The sequence below is a fragment of the Eucyclogobius newberryi genome, unplaced genomic scaffold (genome assembly GCF_026437365.1).
Source record: "Eucyclogobius newberryi isolate DKJ021-1_F unplaced genomic scaffold, fEucNew1.0.hap1 SCAF_4, whole genome shotgun sequence".
In the NCBI taxonomy this organism is placed as follows: domain Eukaryota; kingdom Metazoa; phylum Chordata; class Actinopteri; order Gobiiformes; family Gobiidae; genus Eucyclogobius; species Eucyclogobius newberryi.
In genome coordinates this window covers 7,034,812-7,041,400 of record NW_027316056.1, presented here as the reverse complement: position 1 = coordinate 7,041,400, position 6,589 = coordinate 7,034,812, and the positions used below count along the sequence as shown (strand labels likewise).

Below are 6,589 nucleotides of genomic sequence, written 5' to 3'. Positions count from 1 at the left end.
TGGGAAGGCCCATGGGTGGGAGTGGAGATGAGAAGGAGAATGATGAATCTTTAGTGGGAGTAGATGTTGCAGGGGGAACCCAGGGATGGTCTGAAGGCAGGGGCAATGACAGGGATGTTGTTGGGCCTGTCACAGATGGGTCCAAGGCCTTTGAAGATTGTTGTGGTGCTTTTGCTGATGAATCCTTCGCTGGAGGCGGTGGAGGTGAATGTGGAGCAGCTGGAGCTGAATCCTTTGCTGGAGGTGGTGGAGCGGCTGCTGATGAATCCTTTGGTGGAGGCTGAGGTTGTGGTGCTGTTGATGTTGAAACATTGGCTCAGTTTCTGGTTGTTGGAGCTGGAATTCTTCTCTCATTCCTCTCTTCTCTAACTATCTGCTCAGGACCCTGTCCAGGCCCAGTCCAATGCCTCAGAGCGTGGAGAAGGTTCTCTGTCAGCACCCTCACTCCACCTCTGCATAGGTGGGGGCCATTTCTCTTAAACAAGTCCTCTCGTTTCCAGAATAGATAGAAGTTCTCAATGTAGTGTAGTCCTCTAGAGCACACTCTATGGACAGCCATATGTTCAGCTGAAGCAGCCGGCTAAACTTGTTTATCCTCCTGTCGATGTTTGGAAGAGGTCCACTTATGAACGTTTTGATTTCCACTTTATCAAGCACGTCGAATAACTTCAAGAAGTCTTTTTTCAAAACTTCAGTCTGTTCCCGCCGCATGTCCACTGCACCCACGTGCACAACCAGCTGTTTAGCTCCTCCATGCTTAGCCATAATATTTGGAAGGAGTGACATTATCTCAGAAACAGTGGCGCTTGGAAAAGAATGTGTGTTTATCTTTTCATGCGTCACATGACTTATTGCCCCGTCTCCAATCAAAACAATCTGCGTGACCTTAGCTCTTGGCACAGTTCCTCCTTGCTGTATTTTGGGCACGTCATTTTTCGTTTTTTCATATAATTCCATCTCTGAAAATGGTAAAAATCTGTTTGTGAGCTGTATTTTAGGTGACTTTACGTTATCTTTGTATCGTTAAGGCTTTGCTCCAAGTTTGTTCCAAGACACAGCCTGGTCTTTCTGGTTTTTAGACAGTTTTGGAAACGACACAGAGTCACTGCGGTTTAGGTTTAAAGTAGCAGTTGTAAAAACTGTGCTCTTCTTACCATCGGTTGAAACAGGGATGGTATCGTGAAGAACTTTTTCAGATTCCAAAACAAATATCTGTGTTTTCAGCTCATTAATTTCTTGTTGGTATTTCCGACAGCGTTCACAGTCTTTTTCCCTTCTTCTCCCGGACATGTCGCTGGCGTCAGATATATCGTTAAAACTGGAAAAAAAATCTTAAAATCCTTGATTTACTTGAAAAAGTCTAAAGCAAAAATGTTTGGAAGACAAAAACTGATTAAAAAGCAAAAAAATAAGGAAAGCAGCGATAGCAAGCGGAGCGAGCAGGAAAGCGTGTGCACTCTTCGGAAGCAGGAAGAAAAGCTTAAAGTGAATGGAAATGAAAATGATGTGTCAACCAATCAGCTTTAGAGTTGGCTATAGTAAGTCTGCTGCTGTTACACAGGAGCCAGCTAGCAGCTGCATCACATGCACGTCTTTTGATTGGATCACCAGTATTGTGAGGCAGGTCCAATGGGTGGGTCCATGCAGAACCTCAGAACGAGGAAACTGAATTTGACAGACAAAAAACAGCTGTTTTTTCAACCCACAATGGCGGAAGGAGGAAAATATATCGATTTGGTCGAGGATATAATTATTTCGCCTTTCTCAAGACTTCTTCCAGTTCCAACGCGTTGACATCGGCGCGGAGAACAAGCGGACAACGAGCGGACATCAGCGTTGAGAAGAGCGGGCATTCATTCGGGTGGGACTGTGTATGACCTCCCTGAAGGCCCCAGACCCACGGCCCGCCACTGCCTGTGCTTTTTTTTTTAGCTGTCTTTATGATGGAAATGATTTCCTTTGCAATGTTTTGTTTTATGTCTTAAACTGTTTTATGATTTCTATGCATTTTACCTGTTGTGTGAAGCACTTTGAAATGCCTTGTATACGAGTTGTGCTCTACAAATATATTTGCCTTGCCTAAAGACATTCCCTTTCCAGTCCTGTAATGTCAACTGTAAATTTTGTCTATATAGGAAGCCTATTTTAAATTGCGGGGGCAGCAGTCCAAGCAGGGACTCCGAGACTTCCCTCTCACCAGACACTTCTTCTAACTTCTTCGGGGAGATCCCTAGGTGTTCCCAGGCCAGCCGAGAGACATAGTCCCTCCAGCATGTCCTGGGTCTTGGACCATGCCCGAAACACCTCCCCAGGGAGGCACCCAGAAGGCATCCGGAACACCTCAGCTGGCTCATCTCGACGTGGAAGAGAGGAGCCTCTACTCCGAGCTCCTCCCATGTGACTCCCTCTAAGGGAGCGCCCAGCCACCCGACGGAGGAAACTCATTTTTACCGCTTGTATCTGCGATCTTGTCCTTTCTGTCATTACCCAAAGTTCATGACCATAGGTGAGGGTAGGAACGTAGATTGACCGGTAAATCAAGAGCTTTGCCTTTCGACTCAGCTCCTTCTTCACCACAACAGTCCGATGTAGCCGCTGTACTGATCTGCCTGTCTATATCACGCTCCATCCTTCCCTCACTCGTGAACAAGACCCGGAGATACTTGAACTCCTCCACTTTGGGCAAGGACTCCCCACCCACCTGGAGAGGGCAAGGCACCTTTTAGATTGTGTTTCTTTTTGACTTATATAGGTTTTATCACTGTTCGTTGTTTGATGTTGCACCGTATCGTAAGCAAATTCCTATGTGAATTCTGTTCATTAGCACTGGCAATAAACCTTTTCTGATTCTGGCACTGCATTACATTTGGCCATTTGAAATCAACAGGATTATTAGCCCTGCTGCTGTAAAAGTTAAAGTTACCTGCTTCAATGAGGATTCAGCCAAGTTTCCATGTGTCTCAACTTAAGCCCGTTAATGAGTCTTTGCCCACCAACCGAACCCCCTCCTTCTGCCCGCATCATTGATGTTCACCCAGCCTTTCATGTTCGTCGGATTTTGAAAATCCGCCAACGTGGACATAGCTACTAGAACCTTCAGGATTGGGAGAAATACGGGCCAGAGGAACGCTCCTGAGTCTTTGTCAAAAAACTATCCTTGTTTGGTTGAAATTATGTTGTACTTTGTAACTGGGTTCAGATTACACGGTGAAGGCTAAATCATACACGTATGACAAAAGGCCACATGTGTAGTGTTGGGAAAGTTCACTTGCAACATGAACTAGTTCAGTTCATAGTTCACACATTTTAAAATGAACTAGTTCAGTTATTTTTTTCAATATTATGCTATAATGTTTCTAAATTATTTCCACAGCCCATATACAACCACAGGCAGCAATTATTTTATTAGTTTAATGCTGATACTATGTGTCAGATTTCATCTTCATATCCAATTACATTAAAGGGACAGACTTCCCCAGAGGCAAAGTCAGCACAGAAATGCAGATTGTTCCCATCCTCACCGACCTTATCATAAAGGGAGTGTCTACAGAGCCGCGGTGCGTGGCTGAAACTGCTAGGCTATTTTGTGCCGCGGCTCCTGAAACTGCTGGGCTATTTGACCGCACCGGGTTAGAACGCGCCGTGTTAGGCTTAGGGTTAAGGTTAGGGTTAGGGTTAGCCATGAGGCTATATGGCCGTGCCGCGGCTCCTGAAACTGCTGGGTTATTTGACCACGCCGCGGCTCTGTAGTCACGGCCTATAATAAAACTCACGTAACTGGTCGTAGGGCGACTCCTGCTGCTCTGTTGCTGTCGCGTCCATGCTGCTAACGGTGTGTTTTTCGCCTGAAAGTCTCTAGAAATCTGACACCTTATTGAACAAAATTAAAAAGAATGAACGTGCCGTTCACAGACACCAGAAGGAACGCGTTCACAGTATCGTTCGTCGGCAGTAATACAGTGCGTTTAGTTTACGTTCACCAAAATTATGAACGCGTTCATGAACTTTCGTTCAACAAACGCGTTCAGGCACAACACTGCACATGTGCTATTCTGATCAACTGTGTGCCTTAAGAATATGGGGGTAAACTATAAATACAGGTCTCTGTGTTACACATTTCGGACAGCAAGTTTTCTCCTCTCAAAGGAATAATATCGAATTTATATCAATGTATTAACAATTTGGGCAGTCACTCCACTGATTACATCAAGGACAGATGGGAAAGAGAAGGTCACTTTTTTTTGGCTGATGAAGAATGGGAAAAAATGTATATTTCAGTGGAGAACCACAAAATCATATGTTAGGAGAGAATTCTGTTGGAAAAATGTGTCACATTTCTTTATAACCCCATGTCAAAGGGCCCATTATTAACAGGGAAGTGCTGGCTGTTGGTGAAACTGTGGCAGCAGGAGGCAAACCACTATCATGTGTTTTGGACTGTCTCTTGTCTGTCTTTTGCTCACAAGTATTGGACTGAGATCAACAAAGCCTTATGCCCCGTTCAAACCGCAAACATCTATTCGCGCCTATTGGCGAAGTTGGACGCAAGTACGTATGAAGAAAAACACAAATAAGCCGCGTTCTCGACGCAAGGGAGCAGAGCCGAAATATAATAAGCAGACGCGCGTTCGCCGCGTGCTCATGTGCAGTGGAGGTATTGTGTTTGGCGGCTTCTCTCTGTTGGTGAAAATGGCGGATATAGAGACAGAAGTGTTCACGTATTTGGTTCTGAAAACCCTCATACGGAGGCGCCGGGCTCGGCGGCAACGTGCGTGGGTTCACCAAATACTGCAGAGGCGATCGGAGTTTGGTGAATTCCACCATTTGCTGCAGGAGTTGCGGCTCGACGACCAGCGCTTTCAGTGCTACTTTCGTCTGTCCCGTCCCCAGTTCGACGACCTGTTGTCCCGCATTGGTGCGAGAATAACCCACCAGGACACCAACTATAGGCGCTCGATTCCAGCTGCTGAGCGCTTGTCCATCTGTCTTCGGTCAGTAATTATTCATGTAATAACAGAGTGTATTCATACATAGCTAATAAAAGTAACCAGGGTAAATATTGGACGGTGTTTGAACTATATATAAACGCAGCTCGACGTTCATGCAACAGCAAGTGTATTTTTATTAAAATGTCTTTATATTGCCTGGTCTAGTGCACCATTTTAGAATCGATTGTGGTATATTTGATAAAAGTACAAGTAAACTATATTCAGGCTATGTATAGTTTGTTTTATTTTTTTGTTTTTTATTCAGTTTTCTTGCCACTGGAGACTCCTATAGGACAATTGCCAGCAGCTTCAGGGTTGGTGTGTCCACAGTCTCCTCCATCGTCCCTGAAGTTGCAGCTGTCATCTGGGACTGTCTCGTGGCAGACTTTATGGCTGTTCCCACAGCAGAGGACTGGAGGTCGAGTTCAGCAGAGTTCCAGGAGCGGTGGAACTACCCTCTCTGCAGTGGAGCTATTGACGGGAAACATGTCCGGCTGAAGGCCCCTCCCAACTCAGGATCCCGCTTTTTTTTTTATTATAAGGGGGATCATTCCGTTGTCCTCCTGGCTGTGGTCGATGCCCGGTATCGTTTCCGGGTAATCGACATGGGGGGATACGGGAGGACGAGTGACGGGGGGATCTTGTCCAACTCTGCCTTTGGTCAGGCCCTACGTAAAGGCACTCTCCAGCTGCCCCCTGACCAGAACCTGCCCGGGGCTGAAGGCAGAGGCCCACAGCCGCATGTCTTTGTGGCGGATGAAGCCTTCCCGCTGCAAAGACACCTGATGCGACCCTTCCCTGGAAGTGGGCGCCTCGCCATTGAAGACCGGGTCTTCAACTACCGCCTCTGTCGGGCACGGCTGGTGGTTGAAGACGCCTTCGGGATCTGGACCTCACAGTGGAGGATGTTCCTGCGGCGCCTGGAAGTCCACCCTGAAATTGTGGAGAAGTGCGTGAAGGCGACATGTCTCCTCCACAATTTCATGCGGGCCACAGCGCCGGAGCATGTGCCTGGAGCGTGAGGAGTTGGAGCACAGGAGGAGCCACTTCCAGGTGTGGGGCTGATCGGGGCAAACAACGCATCCCGAGAGGGTGAGGGAGGCGTTTAAGGCCCATTTCTCAGAAGAAGGAGCAGTGCCATGGCAGCCCAGAGAGTAGTCATGTCCTCCACAGGACTGACCCACAACGGCTCTTTTAAGAGCCACGCACTAAACAACAAAGAGCTTAATTTGAGTCTGTTTATGTACATTTGTCCACAGCCTGTTGTATATAGTGTTTTTATAAAGTGTTTTTCATATTTATAGGCAACGTGTGCAAAGACCACATGATCTGTCAAGTTTGAGCCCAAATGCCAGGCTGTTTACATAGAATGAGATAAAGTTAAATAAATGAAACATTGATTAGCTCAGCTTTTTGTTTATTATTTTTAATTTTGGATAATGACTTAAGTACAGCTTTAAATTAATAAAATTTAACTACCCAGGATTATATATAAGAAAGTGCAGAGGTATACAGGAGACACGTTTTATAACAAACAAATTTATTTTTACAAAAATAGAACTATTATTTACAATATGAACAAAATAACAAAGAACGATTTA

At 45.8% G+C, this 6,589-nt stretch overlaps 1 pseudogene; it reads left to right on the top strand.

The window, feature by feature from the left end:
* The first annotated feature begins 4,689 nt into the window (after positions 1-4,689).
* On the top strand, positions 4,690-6,146 carry LOC140377238 (uncharacterized; annotated as a pseudogene).
* Positions 6,147-6,589: the final 443 nt, after the last annotated feature.